Here is a 24,614-nt window from a genome sequence, read left to right as displayed (position 1 = left end):
ATTGAAAAAGAAAATGTGTAAGTTGAAGTGGTTTGAAAGTGGAATTTGATGCGATAAAACAGAAGAAGAAGAAACGAAGGCTGTACAGGTTAGAGATGGAAAGGAGTTAGCCAGGAAAAAGAAATGAAAAGAAGCGGAAGTTGAAAGAGGGTGACAAAGAGAAACAAGAGTATGTGAGTTGCAAAAGATGAAAGAGGAACTTATTACACGACGATGGAAACTGGAAAGGAATCAAACAAGAAAAAGAAAAAAGAATAAAAAGGGATAGGTATATCATAAGCGGAAAATAATAAGGAACGTATATTTAAAATTATAGAAATAAACAAATGATAAAAACTAAAAGCTTTCACGAAATATAGATGAATAATAAAAGTTAAGCGTTATAAGCTCGGATGAAAGCACGAAAGAAATTAAAAATGCAAAATTTAATTTCAACGCAATAAAAAACAGAAGATAAACAGCGAAACAACGAAACATATCAAAAAGAAAAAACAATTGCAACAAAAAATAGGAGAATAATAAAACACAGGAGGAACAAATAAAAACAAAAAATACAAACCAATCAAAAACCAAGCGAAAACGAGTACTTCTCTGTAATCTAAAAACTACACAAAATCCAACGAGAGAAGCAAATACATTTTAACGATAAAACACAACTGAAATGTTCTGCCTCTGAAATAGCATACAATTCCAAAAAATTGTGAAAAGATACTAAGTAAAAACAGGATTATTGGAAACAACGAATGGAAATCTAGTTCCCTACGTTTGCTGGTTATGGAAGATTATTTTTACAAAAACAAACCCATACATTTTCTTTAAAAGTAAATGCATTCTAAATGGAATTTTTAGAATCGGGATAAGTCAGACAAAAATTAATTTATCCGTATTTTTGAAACAAGAATTATCTACAACAACGGTACGCTTCATTTTAATCCTCTTGTTTGCTATTTTTGAATATTTAGATATTTTATAGAATATTAAATATCACATGTACATTATGTTATTATTAAAAAATTGCGATAAGATTTTTCATATAGAATTGTTTTATTTGGGAAAGAAATTAACCCTTAGCCAGAAGATTATAGTTACGAACAATGAGTTTTTATTTTATAACAACAAAGTGCAGAGTCAATTGGAAAGCATTTTATTTTTATGCGACAGCTAAAATTAAACAAATTAAATCGTTCGTATAATTTAATAGAGTAATGATACATTAATGTCACTGAAAATAATAAATGTAAAACATTTCCCTGAGACCATTAACCTATCCAAAGGATCATTTGGGTTAAATATAAATTTTGTAAAAATGATGCAACGATTTTAATCTGCCATAAAGATAAAATATATTAGATATTACATTGTATGCTGCAAAATCTTATATAAAGTAAAATTTTAATAAAGTTTAATATTTATATAAAATTCTAGAATACGCGAATCTATTTGTTTTTATTTATTTTGTAGAACAATTTTTATTAACAACTATCAATTCACATGAAATTCGCATAGAAATTGTCTTTTTCTTGATCAATGCAGTATACGTTTTCCAATAGCGTAAAAGAGAAACGAGGACTCTGATCGAGTTCTCCGTTTATGGCACGTGTATGGCATAAGGTCCCGGCGTCGACGCAGCGTCGTTGGGAGAAATTCGTTTAAAACTCCGTGCAAGGGCGTAAATACGACAGCCGCTAGCTCTGGGAGGGCGCTTCATCGCGAGAGTGCAACTTATGAATCAAATTGCATTCACGTAGCTCGAATTCCCGCGGAACTCGACCTGCAACCCTCCTGGCGCATTCTGTCGATGATACTGGAATTCGAGAGGGAATTCACGGGGAATTTACAAGGAATTTACACGTTCCATCTTGCACATCGACTGTGTGTTGCAGCGTTCGTGCACTTGTATCGACTGTTAGACGAAATTGTAGAATTTTGACGGATGAAAGGCGACAGTACTTGATTTAGCTTGAAATGGAAGCAGAGTGAAAAGGGTAGCATTCAGATGCTTAAATTTTGCTGAAGAAAATGTTAATACCATAATGTGTATACTATAGCGTGGATTATCATTTTATAGGAAATGGTATTTACGTGTTACGTTCAACCTATAAATTTAAGCTTGTTGTTCAAATCAAAATTTAAATATTTTATAACATTTGCTACGTTCAGCTTGTTGTAGTCTAGGATTTTTTCTATTTTTAACTTTGTGCGATATCTCGAAATATTTTCTAATGCTAGGAAAATACAAATTTATCGAATTTAAGTGAGAGAACGCAGCAGAGTTAACGTAACAAGATGCAAAAAGTGACAAAAAGCAAATTTTATAAATTCAAAAAAACGTGATTATTTATTAACATAAAAAATGTGTTAGAGATGTTTGGTTGACTATATCCGTGTCTCACACGGAGGTGAGCGTTAAAAGGTTAAACTTGAAATATCATTTCCTCTACAGCCATAATCTTACCTCGATCTGCCAACCTCGAAACTGACCATTTCATCGCCGCGAAACTCGAGCAAACTCCCTTCGCGACTCCTTCCGCGTTTTCCAAACGAAGATGCGACACTAATTAGAAATAATCGCGCCTCGAGGGTAAAGGGTACCATCTTGCAGGTGCAAGCGCGCCTCTTAAGTGAAATAAATGTTCGTCGACAGTATAGGCCGCTTTTTAACCCTGGCCGTGCTCCTTTGCCCATTCAAATGGTAACTTTAATGCACGCTGCGAATTAAATATCGCCGACTAGTAAGAGAAAGCGGCAAGTTTAACGCGTAAATTACTCGAGATATCAGCGTGACTCGTTACGACGGGAAGGTATTAAACGTTGCCGTAATTTCAGCTTCGTGATTTCGAAGGACTAACGACTCGTTGGAACGCGAAAATTCAACGTCGAATATCGTAAGAAACTCGAATCTTCGTGTCTTTTGCTTTTTGCCAAGTTTGACGAAGCGATGAGGGAGGAAGAAATTGCGAAAAGAACGTTAGATTGCGAGGGAAATGCTGGTAAAGTTTAAAGAGTGATGTAGGAAGCCTTTGATGAGAATTCTGAGTTCGTACTTTTTACTTTCAGACATGTTGAATGTGGCGGTAGATTTTGTAGAAGAGATCGATGGTTGAGGCGAAGATTGTCCGCGTAATTTCAAGAAAATGTTTCTTCAGAAAGTTAGGTTTGTGACGGATATTGAATGAAAATGTTTCAATTACAAAATTGTTAGATACATTTATATTGGACAAAATAATTGAGTCGTGCGTGAGAATAACGTGGAAACCGCGAAGAAATGATTTCAAGAGCTAAGAATGGAAAAATAGGAAAATAATATTTGGCCAGTGTTTCACTCTATTTTCTTTGCCAACATTGAGTGTTGTTATAAGATCTTTTTGTAAGATTGCAAATCGTTTTTCGTTTTGCCTGAAAAACTTGTTTGCATCGTAGGTATAAACCTTGGAAATAAATACGCGATGTTATGGATATTAAAGAGTTATTAACATTGCTATTGTAAATGTATAAATTTTAACAATATTTCAATTGAAAAATGTGTGATTTTTTTATTGTAACATGGAACGTTATTTTTATTCCACATTAATTACGATTTAATTTTAAACTTAAATTATTCATACAATTTCTATGGACTTTTGAAATAATTTGTAAGGACAAGAAGTGAAGATGTTACGGTATGAGCTCAAAATATTAAAAAATAAACAGACAAATCATTTCAGTTTTATTAACTCTAGAAGCTAAAATAAAATAATTCATAAAGGTTTATCACCGTATACGGTATAGAGAATTCACATCCTTGTGCGGTCAAAAAATAATTCATCGTACAACTTTATATTACGTTGAACGAAACAAAATTCTTATTTGCATATGTTACGTTTCAGAGCTAATAAAAAATTCCAATAAACATGCTGGATACCTAAAACAGATAATTTCAAAATGTATATCCATTAATTTACAGTTATTGGCTACTTTATTTTATTATTGTTTTATTTCAATTTAAAAGAATTGTAATTGTGGGAAATTAGAATTCTGCTGAAAATTTTGGAATGGAATTATAATTCAAATTATTTTTAAATCTCGTCGCACGTAATAAATTGTAGACCACTACCTTACAAGTTATTAAGATTACCTTATTACGTTAAGATATAATAACTTAAGTTAATAGCTAGCCAAAGGTATTTTAATTAGACAATCTGCCATAAATTGATCTCCTGTCTAAAATATTTCTACTTGCCATTATTCAACACCAAGAAATTTGTGACGATATAGCGTCGCAATTATTCAACACTTGAACAAATTCCTGCATCATATTAAACAACTGGCGAAACTTGTCGGGCTTGTAACCTCTTAATAAATCAGTTGAAACAAAAAATCTGGATATCAGTTACACCCTTTCACCATTGTCGTGTCGCGATCAGTATTCAACGATGAAAAGCGCAGATGTTACAATAGCTGCTTCTCATTCGGCTACCTGTACAACTCGATTATTAATAATATTATCGTCTAGAATAGTGTTCATTGTTCTGTACAGCATTTCTCTTACAAAATGATTTCTAATTTATAGCTCTGCTAAATGTCTCATGCTTCATCATCTTGGAAGAGACTGTAGGTTTGTATTTCAACTTTCCGGCAGCAGAAATAGCTTTAAATAAATGAACTAAAAATTGAACTAATGAAAAAGCCATTTAATATTTATTAACACTTTGACTGCCACGTTGGTCATATGACCGGCCACGGTTTCTCCTGTGACGCCACGGTGGTCATTGATGACCGGAGCACTTGAACTTTTTACAATTGTAAAAATTGTATGAAAATTGATAGTTAGGGCATTTTGAATATAATCGATAAATAGAAGATACTTTGAAATAAAAAGTGCTCCATTGAACGATTAAACATTTTTATTAGAACATCAATAAAAAAAAATGAGAACAAATCTTGCATCTAACGGTGCACTGTGTTTGCATCCATATCTTTGAAGGGTAATCTACGAATATTATTATAAACACAGCTTAGAAAATAATCGTAAATGCTGCTTTATAATCATATAATTGAAGTTAGAAGCATGCACATACCTTACTATTATATATAGAATGAGCAAATACCGTTTACTAATATCTTCTACACGTTTCAACGATATATTCTGAACGTTTTGCTTGCGACGAAATAACGAATGCGAATGGTTTGTTGAAATAAACGAAGCCTCGTTATAATATGTCGCTATCAACTGTTACCAAGGCGCCACGGTGGTCACCCGTGACCACCAATAAGATAAACGGTTCATTGGTGAAGAATATTGTCCTACATCATCAATTTATCATTATTTTGCCATTATATGCTTTGAATAATAAAAATACTTCCGTGGCGTCCCGAGCGAAACATGTGATTTCGGCGTGGCAGTCAAAGTGTTAATATAGAGAAGGAGAATTAAAGATCTAAGTATCTCACATGAACTATAAAAGGTTGATACTATTAAAATAAAATGTATAAAACCTAATAAAAAGATGTAACCGGAAAACAAGTCTATGTTCAAATACTTGATGTAGTCATTATATACATATATCATCATACTTACACATAGGTCGAAATCAATAATTCTAGCGTTAAACACCTTTTTCCCTCGCAATATCTTCTTTTACTGACCGTTCTATTCATTCCACGTGGGCCTTGAAACACCCCTTCGGTAGCATCCAAGGACACCCATTCCTCTTTAATTCCCTGTTTCAATTCCCCAGCGGAGAGACTTTCGATCTTTTCCTCCATGGTAAGTCAACGAACCCGCAATTTGTTCGTTTCCTTACGTCAAAGTCGCGTGGTCCGCGCGACAAACACGTTGCGTGCTTTGGTTGTCGCGTGCATCGGTCGCTGGTACGGATCGATAAGCGCGACAACGAGGCGGTCGAAGCGGGCCGTGTATCGCCGCGTCGCTTGCGAAAGAGGAAATAAAAGCGTTTAGAGGCGGAGGCGGAGGATGGAGGAGGCTGAGTAAAGCAAATACGAGCAAAAACGAGCGGCCAGGGACGAATAAACGAGCGTTGCCTGGCTGGCGGCGTTGCAATGACAACAAATTGTATTCGAAAACAAAGTACGCGTAATTGCGAGCGAGCCTCCTCCGCCAGGCAGACGAGCCTGGCCCTGGCACGCATCGTCGTCGTGACTTTTTTGTAACGAACCGACCCACAGTCTCTCTCCTTCTCTCTCTCTTTCTCTCTCTGTCTTCTTTCTCTAAGGCTAGTCGCGAATGCTCATCACGTAAGGGGATTGGCTAGCTCATTAGAAGCTAACTACGAGCATCCTCTAACCGGAGGTCTCTCTACACCTTGCACGCTCGAGCTGTGTGCTGTATGCCACCCCGCTTTCAAATTCACGCTGTGGCTTTCGTAGACACGTACTACACACGAGCGTTGTGGGACATTCGTTCTACCGGAAGTTAGCCAGTGTTTGTTTGGTGGAAAGTATAGACTGCGTAGAATTGCAGTAATATAGTGATGATGATGATGATGATCGGTTTGGGATTGTTGGCGATTATACGTTTGTAAGTGGAATTGGAGAATGATGGCCAGGCTCTGTTTGATTTCTGGACAGAGGGTAATAGAAATTTAGAGTGGCAGCCAGGGATTAATGGATTTCTTGGGTCGTTCCTAAAATTCGAATATTCTGCTATATTTTACATATTATACATATGTTTGATGAAATTTGAAAAGAATTATTTATTACATCACGATGAGAGATAGGTGGAGAATAGTAAACTCATTAAGGATTTACAGCATCTTATTCATATTCTGATCTTTGCAAGATCTTTTATTTTTACATATCTAGAAATCTTGAAATCTGGAAAAGCAATTTCTAGAAAAGGAATCGAGAGTAGAAGCTGCACGATAAATAGTAGAAAGTAATATTCTTTCTAATTCTAGTTGACTTAATGGTAAACTAATGGAAGTAAATTGTTGGAAAATCAGTTCGAACTACGAATTTTTAAATAAAAGATTAATCACAAGGAAAGTTACTCGTAGAAAAAAGCTAATAATGCAAAGTACCTAGAAAATAAATATTATATATATAAGATATAACAGTTATGGACTTTGAAAGAACCTCGTCCCTATTATCAACTAAAATTAAAAACATCGAGAGTAAAGTTAAATAGATTCCAGGAAAATGAATTTTTAGAATTTAATTTGTAGTCGTTCGACCAAAATCCACTGGAGCAACCGCGTTTTAGTAGCTTTCCCTTACAAGCCAAGTTGTCAGTTGAGAATTCAGTTATTTAATGAGATTAATCAGCAACCTTTGAAGAAGTTACTGTTCGGAGAGATCAACATTGAATAATCTGGTTTCAGGGAGATCAGAAGTTGGTCAGATTTTAATCAGCGTTGACGGAGTTTATATTGCGAAATAATGAAACCTAGAAAATTTATTTAGCGCCCAATCAGTGAGTCACCCTTTCGAATTCCACTGAAAAATATGCCAATTACGATAATTATTAATTATTTATAGATTTCGTGAATTTTTAATCATTCGTCGTTACTTTTTTATTATTATTATTTTTAGATTTGTGAAATTATTGAGCTACTTCTATGTTCATTGTTCAGTCTCCTAACATCTTTTACTTTTAAATAAGTCACTCAAAACTAATGTGATCAACTTCATTTTCTAAACATTAGTCTAATTTTAGCGTCAGAATTCAAATATGATCAGTGCTTTATTTTCCAGAGAACAATTAAGCACGATGGAATGGATACTTGTAGCTGAAATATCTACTGTGTAAAACATTTTGTAATTAATAAGCCATGTCATAGTACCTAAAGTACCTTTAAATCTTGAAATTCAGAAACATACACCAAGACGTAACATATCACCAGGATAGATGGACAAATTCTTCAGCACAGTCTTTTCATCCCCGAGATAAAGATGTCTCGCCATAAACATGTCTCCGAAAAGATATAACCACATTTTCTTTTCAAGGTATAGCTACATTTTATTTCATCGTGTCATCCACATTCTTTAGCAACAAATTCAAGTTCACCACCAAATCATCGTTAAAAGCACATGCAAAATCCACGGAAACAAAAGGATTGTAATATTATCGCACCAACGATTGTTGAGAATTGTGGATCTTAATCGCCGAAATAAATGTATAGGAACACTTAGATTACACTTACAATTGATATCAAAATAGTTTCAGATTTGTTTGATATGTGATTTACAAGATATCCGTCGATACACATTTGCACGCGTCTCAGTACTCTCTTTGTCTCACCATCTTTTTTACCACGCTACTGTCACGTAGGAGACACAAGAAATTACGAAAATGATAGATCGTCGGTGATCTCCTCGCGTCACAGTTTCACAAATAAGGTGAAGAAATTGAACTTTGTATATGGTAATAGAATTTATTATGCAAATCCAACAGAGTGACGGTTCAAAGTGTTACAACACACTGATCTCGAGCGCTAGTTTGGAAGGGTTTTTATACCTGAGGTTTTAGTCCCTCTGGAGGGGTTGTCGTCTGGTGTATATAAGAGGCGGCTATTCCGTTGCTGTTTGGCTATTGTTTAGATAGCTGTGACATGCACGATGCCTATCCTATTAATTCTTCTGAGCATGTGACCTTCTGGTGTGTGTGACACTACCAACGGAACAGTTGCACTCTTCTGTTTTATGAGACGCTGTGCACGCACATACTTCCACACACCCATACTCATATATGTGTGTCACTACTACGCGGCTAATCTAGTGTAACACACAAAATTACACATATCATAATAGCCATAATTTCAGCGTCAATTAGCCAAGTTTAGGTATGTTTGACGAATTTTAAAACTCGATCTTTTCGTAAACTATGCGTCGAATGAAAAAATGTTATTCTACGTTTTCATCATCAATTTCCTCCTGCACGCTTGTACATGTTATTTCCTCGGATCTTGTATATTAAAGCACATCTCGAAGCGTATTGAATTCCATTCGCGATGCTTCTTCACGGTTCACAACCCCACGTTCCCACGGACAAGGAAGCCCCTTTGTTGCAAATTGGAGAAAATTTACGAGTCTCGCGACGATTTCACCAATTGTACCCTCCTATTGATACGTTCTGCCTAAGTGCATCCCTGAAATTCTTATCTGGACGCGGGACTCCGCGTTATACGATATACATACATACGTATATATGTGTATGTATATATATACAAGTCGTACAGGGGGTGTGTATCGGTCGGATCGGGCCTTTATGAAGGCAAGTTGGGATAAGACTCCCAAGGGAGTTCCAACCCCAGAAGGGGATGATGTACTTGCCTTGAAACTGCTGATAGTATCCTGGGAATACGAGAGAGATGGTCGTTGAAAAGCGACTCGGCTTCAACGTTGATTCGTTGAGGTCCACTGGTTCAAAGCTTTTTGTATTATAGGCCAGCTTCTTTTTCGCGAATTTATTTGCACACTTTATCGATATGAGGGTTCGCTGTATCGTTGCTCCTCGACGCGTTGTGGATTTCAGTTTGATTCGAGATCAGGTTATTTTAGGGTTGAAACGGAGGATACGCGGATAATTTGGATTTATAGGATGTTAAATCTTAATTTGGCTTTCTGGAATGTTAATGGCGTAAGTGGTGGTGTTAAGTGTGATTTGTGCCACTGACCTTGTTTCAATTTGATCGTGTTTTATTTGGAAATTAAGTATATTTTCAGTCAATCAAAATTAACGTACACCCTTTTTCTGACTTCGTTTCATCCGTTTTCATTGTGTGTCTAATGTCAAAAAATCGGTCGTAAGAATTCAAAGAATTATATCGTCGATCATATGCATTAGGACACATATTCGTTACATTAAGCACATTCGGAAAATTCTGACAAATTTTACTTCATATTATACTGCAGATACGATGCAAATAAAATTACAGATTTATAATAAAATAACCAACAATTTAAACCAAATATCAGAACCTGTCTTGATACGATGATTAGATCAACGGTGTGTATTCGTTAACGAATAAATAGTCTCTATCGTAAAACTTTTGTGTAGGGTCGCATGTTGACACGATTTCACCAGAAACCTCCGAAAGAAATTCAACTGAAAAAGACCATTTTGAAAAAACACAAAGAACACAGAAAACGGAAAAATAGCGGTAGGAGTTTAAGCTGTCTCTGGGGGGTGGTGGCAGGTATGGGATTGAAAGCGGATCGAGTACAGCGGCAAATTAACGGTGGCCAATAAAGCAACGAGGCGACCTCCGTTCCGGCCAATCTACTAGTGGCTAGATTCAAATCCGCCTCCGGCGTTTCGGTCGATGATTAAATTTCGCCTACAGCCGCTGTCGAATATTAGTCCCGGTACACCGCGGCGGCCTCCCGTTGTTCCTCTTGAGAGCCATCATCGACACGGTGGCGCACGTTGCGATCGTAAATTCCCCCGGTTGCCGCTGAGATGCGATACGACGAGCCAGAAATTGAGGTAGGTCTCTGGCAGGGTAGAGAAAGGGCCACAATCGATTGATTGATTTTTCTGGGGCAAATGTTCGAGGAGGAAGAAGGTTGGAGTAGATTGTTGGGTATAATGTAGCATATAAAATATATATATCTGAATCCAATAAACTTTCCACCGTCTTATATATATATACAGGGTGGCCAAGGTAAATGGGATGATGTAAATGTCAAACGTATTTATTGCTACATGAAAGAAATCTGAAGAAAAAGCTACACTGTATTATTACATTTAAAGTATTATATTTAAAGAATTTTAAGAAATATTACAGAAGTATATAATAGAGTTCATGTATTATACTATCTTCTTTACTTATCATAGCTTTATACTCAATATTATTTATAGTTCTTTTAGATATCGCTAGCCGTATATAAAGTGAAGAATTGATCTGGTCGAAAATGTTTGCACAGCACCGTATAACGGTGAAAATATATAGTTCTTTCTCATGGTCATCCTTTTTACGAGATTCGAAGGTATGCCTCTGTAACTCTTTCAAATAATCCTTATAAATTTTTTACGTGTGTTTCGAATCGTTATCTCGTACACGTGTAAACCTCTGGTTGATTAATTAATTTTTTAATAATCTAGACGGATTACTACGTTCTCTATGAAAGCAGCAAGCGTCGTAATACTTGTGAACAAGACTGTATATGATGTTTTGTATGGACTTACTTTAATGGTAGATAAACAGTAAGTAAAAGAGTTCATACGAACGTGTGTCCTATCTTCTTTCCTTTTTCCTGGGTTATAACCATTTTTGTACTGTAATAAGGTGCAATTCCAGTTGGTTGCGTCTGCAGGAAATGACTCGAAACGGTTATCTCTGGCTTGAATGCAAATCCGCGGTCGTTGTGTTGTAGAATTTTTCAAACTTTCAGCAATTTCAAATATAGTGCAACCAGAACATTTCTTCCAAATGAAATAAAAATCGGATCGAAGATACAGAAGATACAAACAAAACGGAAGACAGAAGGAACGAAGGGTAATATAGGAGAAGAATATTAGGGAAATCTCGAGACTATGAAAATAGGAAAGGTGGGAGGTCCAAAGGAAGTTGGAACGAAAGGAAGGCACGTACTTGCTTTTGCATATATTCCAAGGGAGGATTCCCTTTATGGGGCACAATGCATCCTGTGCACGATGTCTCAACGGGGGGGAGACGCAGGCTGTAGAGCATGACGCAGTCCAGCATTATATGAATCCCTGAAATTATGGGAATCCATGTAGGTACGCAATAAAGTCCGTTGTCCGTGTGTACACGCCCTACGATGTCCCCTTCCGCGTAGAACGATTCGTTTCCAAAATTATATCCCGTGCATGCCATGAAGTTCAATGAAAATCGCTACCATCGGAAACGATCAGGTGCATCTGCTTGACTCTCGGTACTTTTGCTCTTAAAATACAATATGTCATAACGTAGAAGCTCTACGGCTGTTGTATTATATTAGCTACGTTTACAATATACTATCATGTAAAGAGTTTCGCAAGTATTTATCTATTTACACTACCGCTATAAAAATATTTGAATACTTGCTTATTTTTTACAAGATATGTATTAATTACAAAATTACAAATAGCAATGATTTGGTTTTTCATAATCATCGTACTTGCGCGCTATAATATATCATAACCCGACTTAATTGATTTTCGAAAGCCAATATATAGTAATAAAACCGACGCTTGTAATTGTCGTATCTTACGCAACTCTCTCGTTACTCGTTTTCAGACGACTTTTGAATTTTTGCATTTTAAGACACATTAAGAAGGCTATTCTAATCCCCTGACGTTAATACAAACAGAGATATTTAAGCAGCAAGTGTATATATTATATATTAGTATTAGATATGTCGGAGATGAAAGGACACGGGAGCCTTCCCTTTGGAATTTTGGCAAAATCCTCTAATACTTTAGCCTAGATTCTATCATAGCCGTAATTAAGCAATTGTTGTCATTCAATCTGATTGTATTTGTTCGAGATTTGCAATAGTGGGATTGGGCTCGAGGTGACACAACTGGTCGCCGAACGTAGCCACGGTCACGGGATGGATGTTTTGCCTGACGGAGTTGTGGAGTGGTTGTATGGTTCTCCCTAGAAATATAGTTGTAGCGGCATACGGCCTCGAGAACAAATCTAGCCACGTGTGATTTTGCCTCGGAGGTGTCAATATAATGGGACACACGTTGTATTAATAATTAATCTCCAGGCAGAAACTGCCTAGCAACGGCGATTGGAACTTTTTCGATGCTTCCAACCAGCATATAACAAACGAACGCAATCGTAAAGAGAGGAAAATCTTCATCGGTCTATTATTCGTGCGATCGCCTTGGAAAGTTACATACCGAACAGTATATACCGAGCGTCCCAGCAAACGTATTTTGTGCTTCAAAGTATTCTACGTTTAGTAAAGAGTTATCCCGTTGACCGTGGGTTCGTTATTGAACCTAAGAACATTGTCAATAACATCTCGCGTGTGTAAACACCACGGTTATTCGTCAAACTTTGTAAAAAGTCATATTTACACCTGTAAATATAATCTCTGTTGTGAAAAACGATGGTTATTTCAAATGTAGAATTGTTACGCGCCCTCAATTCTAACGATAACCCGACAGATATATATGTATACTACAGTAGACAGTATACAGTATGTTGCACGACGCATCGTGCACTGTCGATCGATTTCCAAGAGAGTATTATATTGTCGATAACCACTATCATAAATGTGTCATCAGCGTTTAGACTCGATAGCGGGTTTGACTGGTGATACGAGCGCGGTTCTTGGAATTGCGAATGTTATAGTTTCGGGGTGCCGCACGAACCCGACGCTCTTTGTTGTTGTCTGCCGCTGAGGATTGCGTGCATGGGGCCGATGACTCGCGAACACTCGGGGTCACGGTGCCTCGTGGCACGTAACAAGCGATAAGGGTTTTCTGGAAGGATCTGGTCACGGAGTGGGGAAGGTGATGAATGATGAACCCTCTGGCAAGAAGACTGGCAATGAGTCAAAAACCTCAACAGCAACACTCAACACTTGGCCTAGAATCTTCGCGAGTTCGAGATCGCCGAAGATCGATGCTATTATCTAACAAGTAAATATTGAAGTAAATTGTTGTCATATTTTGTAATGTGTAATATAGATTTATATCCTGTTGATTTTATAAAAAGATAGTAAGTGTAACTTCTAACTCAAAAATCAACTATTTTTGTTTAAAGTTAGAAGGGGTCTTCTCTTACTGTTTTCTTTTTTTTTTTTTTTCTTCAGGATCTAAAACAGCTGAAAAGGAAGCAGACAGAGTGTATAATTTTAAACACATTTATCTCGAAATTTATTCTCACGTTAACCTCTTTTTATCAAAGCGTGTATTATATCACATATTATATTGTCAAAAGTAATTTACTTTATTTTTTCACTACCTAGATTAATATTTCTATTTGTGACTGCTTTTATCGTGTTAGATAGTAAAGAATTCATAATAAAATAGAGGCTGATAAAGAACACACTCTGGATATTTTTATCAATCGATTTATCTTTGATTACATTAAGAAACGATTTGGGGAATTTATAACAACAGCGTTCTGATAACAAGAATCCATCAAGAACATGAAAGCGCGCCCCAAGTATCTGAAGCTTTCACTTTGTATTTATGGGTTTCCCAGTGGCACGTGTTTTAGCTACGATTGCTATCCTTTCTCCATTATTCACTGAAAATACGTATTCTAGTAGATTAGATTCTTTCGAAAGCCTGTTTTAAATTCCTTTTACAACTATAAAGTGGAATACAGAGTCAATAAAATAGATCTATTCCTTTCCAATTCGTTAAAAATGTATCTTCGATAATTCGAAATTGGATACAAGTTTCGAGATTTAATTTAATTTAATTGTTAAATTAAAATCAAATGTTAGAATTAATTGGTTTAAAATACGAAACTTAGGAGAACTTTATATCAAATTAAACTGTAGTTATTGAATTAAATTTTAATTGAATCAAAAACTTCATTGAAGATTTGTAAAAAATAAAAAATTCAAATTAAATTAAGATCGACTTTAATATGTAATTTCAATTTGATAACTACCTAATTAGAAGTAGAAATTTCGAAATATCAATTAATTATATGTCAAATTAAAATTAGATTAAAAGTAGACTTGATTCTTTCCCTAATTTAAGATTTAGTAGACTAAAGACTTAAATTAAAATTCAAGCAAGTTAAGATTTAGTTTGTGCTACATTTATGGTGAAATTTAGCGTAGATTAAATCTGAGCATGATTTGGGTAGTTTTAGATAATGTACAGAGTTTGATTCAAGTTGAATTTCACTAGGTCAAGGTTAAGATTTAAGCTCAAACTAGTTCTGTATTAAATTTGCATCGTATTTTGTCGATACTTAGCTTCGAGTTATGTTGAACTTAGACCCAGATCTATAGAAATCGGAACTAGGCCAAAACTACATCTTTTATGGATCTAGATTATGTTTGAATGCAGTTTTTATCGATTTGAAGATCTAGAATCAGGTTCAAATTTAATATTACCTAACTCGAAGCTAGATTCTAAGTTACAATTAGATTTGAAGATAGATTATGAATCCTAATTCAAATCATGGGAAATTATTCACATGAATTCTAATTCAATAGATTTGAAGATAGATTATGAATTCTAATTCAAATTCAACTGCACTTCGTAATTTGAAATTCAAATTGGATTCGGAATAATTCTTAATCAAAGATATAAATCAAACATAGGATTTCAGCACTACGTCAATCTCACTGGCTGATTCATAATTTAACATACTTTAATACGATTGATTCAACATTTTTTCCAATAATATTATTGATTTATAACGGTAGATTTTTGCGATTCAATATGCAACATTTATTTAACCATTGGGTATTAAAAATTCTAATGCAAGTGGACGCGTTCGATATTTCAAATTATTATTCAGGCTGCATATATATTGCATTAAATACTAATATCGTAGCAATCTTAACTTCGTACTATTTATTTCAAAACCACAAAAATTTATATTTAAAATATAATACACATAAAATTTAAAAATATAATACACACAATACTTTACGGAATATTTATTTAAACATTCGATAAGAATTTGTTTTGTTTTATGCAAACAAATTTTGAACATTTCCTATCTTTAACGTACGTATACTTGTCCATTTCATTTAAATTATTATCTCGCCTATATCTAAAAATTACATTAAATACTAATATTTTATTCGACATAGGATTTTCTTTAAGTTGCACAAAAAATTTCTACTATTCCCCATTTTTAACGCCTGTGGACGTGTTCAGTATTTCCCTGAAATTTCTCTGCAGTTCTGCATCGCGATATGTACAATAAAAACCGGCCAGTCCACTTCTAATATCGCATATGAATGGCTGCCAGGAGGGGGATGAGGGTTGTACGGAAAGACAGATCGACCTTTCTCCGCTTGAAAAACCGACGCATTCAATACGTGGCTCTGGCCAGAGATAAAAACCATTAAATGCCTTTCTCGATATTTGTTTGACTCGATTAACTTATCGATGGCGACTGGTAAAAGTGTTCCGGCTTGTCAATGCGCGACGATATTTCAACGTGATATCGCGTTAGGAGATTTCCTCTTTTCTACCTCTGCCTTCTGATCCCTCCAACACGATTCGAATCCTATCGGGTGGAATTGTTCGTCCGACTTCGTTTTGTAACACGCTTCGATCGGCTTTCCAATTAGTCGATCCGATATCGATTCTGGACGCTATTGACATTCGAGAAAGGATCCAGGAAAATTGATCTTGATTGAAGCTACGAATCTCATTGAGTCTCTTTCATTAAATACCGATATTATTTTTAATTACTTGATTGATGAATAGACATCTTATTACCCTTATTCTTCGGTCCTTCGATTGCAACGAAACGATTTTATTTGAACACTGCTATCATAGTAAGCAGTATAGGTTGTAAAAGTTTGATGCAAAATTAGCATTTATTATGGTAACCTTTGACATGGTAAACGAACCTTTTCGTAACACGTCGAAATTGTACGTCGATCTATGATCCACAAATCTGAGTTTTATATTAAAATGGGAAAAATTATATCCAACATTTATTAGAACAAATGTAGAGAATTATACTATGTTTGCGTGTGTGAAATAGTCTATTAGGTTGTCCGAAAAGTGTCTTTCTTTTACAGACCCGTCTTTTACAACGACGCATCTTTATACAAACATGAAACCTAATCTGTCAAACATTGTGATTTTTATCTTGATAAAACAAAATGGACCATATGTAATTCGATAAAATAATATAAAACGGAAAATGTGCATTCGTTATTTCCATCTATTATTATTATATCTATTATTCTATTATTATTATAATTATAAAACGAAAGAAACTTTTCGGACGACCTAATATGTTGATATGTAATAAATAAAATAATCTTGCGTTTGCAACTTTACTAACGCATTTCTAAACTTAAATCAATTCTTCTGCTTGCATTTAATGTATTGCAAAGAGATTGCATTTACGACGTCAAATGTCCATAAATAACAAAAGTTTATATCGACGAGATATGTTTTCTTCGACGAAAGAAACTTTAAAACGTATTATTTCGTTATAATTTTGTAAATACTCAAGTCTTGCAGCTTTCCGTAAACACGTTATATACTTAACAAATTACTGTTTATCTCTTCGTAAATCTATAGTGTCCAATACTTTCTCCGCGATTTTTCCCGACCAAATACATTTTTTCAACTACTATTTCTTTCATTCGCTCACTGTTCTCTGCTTAATAATAAGCGGAAATTCCGATTATTTATTTTTTTCTGCTGCGTTTGATCAAAGACTCGTTGTCGGGGACAATGCGCTTGAAATTAAAAGTATACACGAGGAAACTATACTGTTGAAACAGTCTCTTTCCATGAAATCGTCGCGATTGATGATCTGAAAATGTGCACGCGGATAGTTATGGCTAGATCACAACGAACGACCGGCCGTATGGCGCGTTTCTAGCCAGTCTGTCGGGAAAATCGTGATTTGCGGGCAACATATGTTCGAGATTCGGCCGCCGTGCGGGGTTAATCGAATCACTATGACAAAACGATTAATCTCATTTAGTGCGGCGCGACGGGAGCGAATGGTAGGAATGAGGGCAAGGATGGATGGGGTGTTTAAAGGGGAGAGAGTAGGAGGTGAGAAAACCAAAAATTGTGATAGTGAAAGAAAATGAAGAGAAATTTTGGAAGGGGTTGGGTCTTTGAGGGAAAGTACAGGTGAAGAGAGATGATGGATAAAAGTCTTGATAAGATGCAGAAGTTCGTAGAAAGGGTACAAAGTAAAGTGAAGAATTGCTGATTTGGAAAAAATGGTACTTATGAGATGATTGAATAGGAAATGATGTTGTGAGTTTGTGTAAAATGTTGTATAAATGTTGAACGAAGGAAGAAGATTCGCGTAAGGATACTAGCAAAATGAAGAATAAGAGATTGTTTAACAGTAGAATTACCGATAGTTAACACGAAGCTATTTCTACCAAAACCAGTCAAAATGACTGGTGTTTAAAAAATACCTAATAATAGAATATTTTTATATTTATTGATTTATTACTTTCTTACAGAAGCAATTCCATGTTATGTAGTACATTTTTGGTATTACTAATCCATCCCGGGCCATGATCCCTAAATGAGGGTTGACACATTTATAAAATTGTATAACCAGACATTTTGATTGGTGTGGTATTGCTAGTGTTAGCATCTAGCGATTTAGCGATCGATCCGGAATTTTCCTGATAACCGATATCATCATATCGAATGATACGCGATAAAAATTTTAAAAACGTGTGGGAAGTTGTACAAAACGAGGAAACTGGTTAATTGGGTTTTGATAAACAAATTGCAGCACCCTTTTACACTTTGACAAGTACCAGTCATTTTCACTGGTATTGGTATAAGTAGTCTTGATATGAAATTATTTAGAATTTGAATACATAAAAAACAAAATAAAATTCATTATATTATTCTTTTAGTCATCGTTGCGAAAGTCATTACATCGTTGCAGAAAAAAATATAACATGAAGTAGGAATTTTAAGATAAAATTGTAAAACTAGTCAATTTGAATGATATGGTAGTTCTAGCGTTAAATAAAACGTGTATCGAGTTTGTGAGAAAGATGTAGAGTAGAATGAAAAATTGGTGTTTTGGAAAAATGATAGGTATTGTCAAAAATGGGAGAAAGAGAAATAACGTTTCGGAGTAGGAAAGTACGAATGGAATTATGAATAAAATATAGTTTAAATAAAATGTACATTGAGTTCGTGAAGACAACTAAGATCCTTAATATCTCGTTGTCAGCAACCTAAAATACATGAACCATTCTAGATGAGAATATTCTAAAAGAAATTAAAGCTTCTAGACTTAACAGAAACATAAATGCATACACGAATGGTTCTAAATTAAAACGTACTGAACGATCACACAAAGACATAAAGATATTCTACAGCTAGAAATTCTAACTGAAAGCCCTTTAGACATCTCGTTAAATCTATCTCCGATAATCGAAAGAACCTGGTCGTCTCATTCTTCTCCATTTCGATTCAAGAAACACGAAGCAGGAGAATCATCTCGAGAAGTCCAGGAGGCATTTGAAAGATGCAGAAAAACAGTGAAACGCTTTCGTTTAGTCGCGAACCTTCAATTAACCCCGCTCTGAGTTCCGTTGCAAGGGTGGAAATAATTAAAGCTGACGAAAGAGATAGAGGCAGAGCGGTCGTTCTGGCGAGCATTCAATTCCGGTTCCGTTCTTTCCGGGATTAGGGCCGCGTGTAACCTCGGGGCCGGATTGAATCCTCGAGCACCGTTTCGTCCGCGCCTCTTTCGTCGATCAATCAGCCCGGCCAGAGTAGGGAACACGTGTCTATTCGGCACACGTACGAAGAAAGGAGGTAGCGGGGGCGGACACGCGGTCGAAAGGAGATAAATGGTCGGACAGATGGAGAAATGGAGGCGAATCGACGAAGAGGCAGGTGCGTGCCTCGTTGGAGACGGAAATATGAAGGAAACGCGATGGGCAACTCGGTGTAAAAGTCGCCAGATACGAGTGGTAGTGTTAAAGAGACGAGTTATTCGTAAGAGAAAAAGGGTAAACACGTAGAAATGTTAATGAAAAGATTTTAGAGAAAGAAAAGTGTCGTTTTAGTGGTGGTGAGTGATCGTGACGATAGTGAATTGCGTAGTAAAATTGAACATTAATTTCCATGCTAAGTGAGTCGAGTATAATTTCTTTTTATTATTTTAAGAAGGTAAGTTCGGTCGGCGAAGATTTCTTTGCATAGATAAATTAATATATCGAGGTGATATTTCGTACTAAAAAGTAGAATTTTATTGTTAATTACGTATTTAGATTTGCTGGGTCAAATATCTGTTAATTATTTTTAGACGTTGACGCCTTGCTGTCGCATTATAATTGTTTAACACTTCTACTTTTCTCATTTCTTTTTCACGTTTATATGAGACATCTTTTCTTCAGATATCTTTTTCCTGGATTTTGAAATACTTTATTTTCTTAGAGGTACAGAGAATCAATAACTAGTGAAATTTAGATACATTGGATATTAAAACATATTCACATTTGCTATGTTTTATTAATAGCTTTCATAACTGAAAGAGGAATTCTTATTGCAGGTCTACTTTCACCAGGCCAAATATATCTATAAACATTATGTCTTCTAATGTTCCCATCAAGCAAAATTTCTTCTCTCACAAATAGAGATTTTATCATAGGCAAGCAATAAACTTATTAAATGAAATAATGAAATTCGTAAATCTCAATTACTCCAATCTATCTCGTATAATGCTACCAAATTTTATTATTTTCAGATTAGATCAAAATAATTCAATGGAACGTAAATGTCCACACACGGGTATATCGTTCCATTTAACATCTATTTAACATTATTTACAAATTCATATCCACTGACAAATAATATTCGATTACAAATTCAATATTATTGCAAAAATTCCATTTTATTCTATGATAATTTGATTTTTCACGCTTTGCACGAAAGAAATTTTATTTCTGGTGTAGAAATAAAGTAAATTTTAATTAAACATGAAAAAATAAATAAAGAGAAAACTGAACAGCTAAAATAAAATATAAGTACATACTTACGTATCCTGGAACAGAGAGATTCGAATGGACAGATAGACGAAGGAGGCTAGTTAATTAGAGACAGAGACAGCACAGGGAGAAATAAATAAGGCGGGTAGTAAGGGTGATAGAGATCGAAGGGGTGAAACGGGGAGAAAGGAATATTGCGAATCCTTCGCCGGCGTCACGTACAAACGTCCTTTTGAAAACCAACCCCTTCCCATGGCCGCTCGTTCGAACGCCTCGAGAAGGCAATCGTTCTCCTCTTTCTTTCCGCCTCGGATCCTTCGACGCGTGACTCGATTGTTCTTTCACGATCGACCGGGACACGTCCGCGCGTCGCTGTAAATTTTTACTTGTCCGTCCGTCCGTGCCATTCGTTCGCTTTCTCTATCTCCGATAAAACCGCGCGAATGGAGATGAACATTTTTAGGAGCTACGATTACGAGGATTTTTCGAGCCAAGGAATTACACGTCCTCGCTACAGACGTCCTTCTTTCGTTGGAAATTCCAAGATGCCGCGATGTTCGCCGTCTGTAATGAAAGTAAATCGAGAGGTAGTGAATCACTGGCGTGGAAATTTAGTTATCGAAGTCTGATCAAGTGAAATGGAAAATAGGGGATTTCAAAGAAAAAGGGAAAGACGATTTTGCCGAAATACTTATGTGGCAATCTGTAAAAATGAACTTCGGAAAATAATCAGTAACGAATTTTTTAATAACGCTGTAATACATTTTTTAAATCTTGTAGATAGCTGTAAAATAACGCCTTATTTAAGCTTGATATTTACACTTGACAGCAAACGTTTTCTGTTACCTTATGATATAGCGAAAGCATTAAACAGCTAGAGAAATACCCATTTCGAGTTATAGTTGATCGATACACTTCGTTATATCTCCGCAATCAAATAAGTAGAATATCAGAGCTTGTAGACCCTAGATGCTCTGGTGACCTATTATTACAGGAAAAAAAATGCCGTAGGTATCGTGGTAATTTTTCCCTTGTTATACGCTGCAATTTGTCAAGGGTCGAAGCTTGTTGGCTGCAATTTATTTTGCGATAGTCGTAAACAATCGTGTCCCTCGCGGTCTTAAAACAATTTCAAGTAAAACCCCCCTTGAACTTACTCTATTAAGACGAACTGGTAGAATTTCTTTTGATAAAACAACTTCCTCTAACGATTTCTCACTGAAGCTTCTGAAGATTTCTTCTTATTCAATTACAAATCAGCCCATTTTACAAGACAAAAAGATACAGCTGTTTTACTTGAAACTTTAATATTATTACAAAAACGTTAATTTCTTTGAAATTGAAAGATCCTCATAGGACATAGTACCTCGTAGTATCAGAATATATGTCAAAAGATATTAAATAAATATTAAATACTATCTTTTATTAACCATTATACATTATCAAAAAAAAAAGGAAGGACAAATAATTTATTTTTAGTGGGACATCGCTAACAGGTATTCTACTTGATCTCTCGTAAGACGCCGAAAAGAGTGTCTTCTAATCAATTTCCAGGCGGTTTTGGGGCACGCAACGATTCCTGTTCATGTCCTTTCCCCTGCACAACGTTCAATTACCAGAGGGACGATCACCTTTTCGGACGGGAAGTGGCTCGTTATCACGGTCATTACGAGGCACCGTGATTACCTGACATTACATCGTTCGAGGTAGATCGATTTAGGTTGGCAGGCGTGGCCAACGTGCCTTGCGATCTGTTCAGCCCAAGGATCGAAGGAGATCCATTGAACGCTCGAGGATCGATGAAATTGCACGGAGTCAGGTGTTTCTCGATGCTCGTTTTTTTGCACCGGTCTTCGATGTTCATATCGATCGTTTTCACTGCAATCGGGAATCGCTTTGATTACGGGACATCCGCTGGGATTAACATCGAATTTTTGCTGACGTAACAACGTGCTTTACTTTCTGATAGCTTGCTCGAAGGCTTCGCGAAGGTTTCGAGTGTTGTTCGAGTAGTAGTTTCCAGACTGTTTCGAAAAGTTCCAAGCGAATGGGGATTTTGCTACGAGTTCGAGTACTTCGAAAGCGGAAGTTGGATTTTATTGGCAGAGTGACGCGAGTATTTTATGATATATTGTGAGTGGTATACAGTACGAGTTAAAAGCCTGGAATTTACGCGTTGCGCGAGATTGATGAAACCAAAAGAGACAGTTCGGTATTCGGCGTTATCTTAGCAAAGATTTTCGTTGAAAAATTTGTCGGGCTAAAAATTTGAACGAGGCTTGATCAGCCATTAATTCAAAATTTCCTAAAACTTTCCTAAGAGTAGCGTACGAAGGACGAAGAAAACGTAATACAACGAGAAAGTACTGTTTGTTTAAAATGGACGTACCATCGTTCTCTAAATTTACATTTTCAACGTTACGCAAGCTGTCTGGTCGCACGTACGCGTTCCCAAAGCCGAACACAACCGTCCACGTTGACGGAGATCGATTTAACACTCCAGTCGAACAAGGGCTCGTTTGAGTTCGCGGAACTTGCGAAAGTTCTCAACACTGCACGATCCGAGCTCGATGAAATAAACATCAGTTCTTTTGACTGCGAGCCTGTTAAAGCAGCGTCGATTTTAGAACGATGTCGTCGGTACAAGGGACCGATGCAATAATACAAATTAAACATTGTTTCATATTCCTTCGATCATTCGACTCAAAGATAAACATTTAACTGGAAGCCACAGATTGGAAATTATCGCGATATTAATTGCAATTTTAATAGAAATACATTTTACGAGAGAAACGTAATTATTAGTTTTTTTACGGAGAAAAAATAGTTACCAACTTTTTTGATATTGAATTGAAACTTTGAGAATTTCACGAGCAAGAGGTGGTTTATATATGCAACTATTAAAATTATTTTTTTTTTTTATAAAAATAAAATAGTTAGCTTAAGGAGGTGATAGTTAGAGTTACTTCTCTTAAGAAATTTATAGTTTCTTAAGTCTGTGCACGATACGAATCTTCTGCGAAACAGCTGCTACCAGAAACTTTCATCCATTTTTTACTTATAAAATATTTAATCGCAGATAGAATCCACAACGAAAAAATGGTCAGCACTCGCAAAGAAAGAGAAATACGTTGCGCACACGGGAAACACGGGCGGAAAGACGTATGCAACAGGAATGAAAATTGTTTCCGTCTTTATCGTCCTTCTTGTGTCATCTCCCGGCGTGTGCGAATAAGATCGTCGAGTTATGGACCGAGGAATTTCAGGAACTCGGAATTGCCGTCTCGTGTAGAATTCATAGAAGCGTAAAGCAAGTCGAGTGTTACATGTAATATTTACGGCGTCGAGAAAGCCAATGAAACTCGTGCCAGTGAGAATAAAAATGGCACCACCACTGTCGTCTCTTTCCTGGATGCACCAGAAAAAAATGTTAACGCAAAAGATGAACGAATCTCGTTAAATGGCAGTACACGATGAGTCGGTGAATTTTTAATAGGTATTTAAATAAGAATATTTTAGTGACTGATTTCACTTTTGATATTTGTATATTTTTAATTGGTTACAAAGTATTCGACCATGCGAGGTATTTGGTATATTTTCTGCAAAATTATAATACATGTTAGTACAGGAGAAGATAATTCGAAATAAAGTAAAATGTATAAAGAAAAATTGTGTACGAAAAACTGAGTATAAAGTACTTGGATGGTAAATATTTTTCTGGCCAGCTCTCCATGTGGTACTTTTCCCTTTTAACGTTTTAACTTCGTTTAATATTTTAATATTTCGTTTAATATATCGAATATCGAATTTATGAAGAAATCACTTTCAAATAACTAATAGTGAAGCTTTAATATATTTTATTTCCTCGTTGTAATCTCGTCGTTACATGGAAAAGTATAGAACTGACGAGTCGATTTTTGGAAATTCAAAGAAAGCTTAAAAAATCGACAAATTATTCCTTCCTATTTTCTTCTTTTCCTTTATAGAAAATTCGTTTATTGTAAATCAAAGATTGATAGAAGAAAAATAGATTTAGAATACTGTACATCTGTCTGTGA

The 24,614-nt window shown here is 35.7% G+C and overlaps 1 protein-coding gene across 7 annotated transcripts in view; it reads left to right on the top strand.

Annotated features, from left to right (window-relative positions):
• LOC122570163 (tyrosine-protein kinase transmembrane receptor Ror) overlaps positions 1-24,614 on the top strand; it is a 352,187-nt gene that overhangs the window by 191,439 nt on the left and 136,134 nt on the right. Inside the window, exon 1 of one of the 7 annotated variants that reach the window (XM_043732140.1) lies at positions 19,476-19,738. The exons of the other annotated variants lie outside the window; for them this stretch is intronic. The gene's annotated coding sequence lies outside the window, so the exon portion shown is untranslated. Of the gene's footprint in view, positions 1-19,475; positions 19,739-24,614 lie in introns of those variants that run through there. 7 annotated transcript variants of the gene reach the window in all.

Source organism: Bombus pyrosoma, linkage group LG8, assembly GCF_014825855.1.
Source record: "Bombus pyrosoma isolate SC7728 linkage group LG8, ASM1482585v1, whole genome shotgun sequence".
Taxonomy (NCBI): Eukaryota; Metazoa; Arthropoda; class Insecta; order Hymenoptera; family Apidae; genus Bombus; species Bombus pyrosoma.
This window is presented reverse-complemented; position numbering and strand designations above follow the sequence as displayed.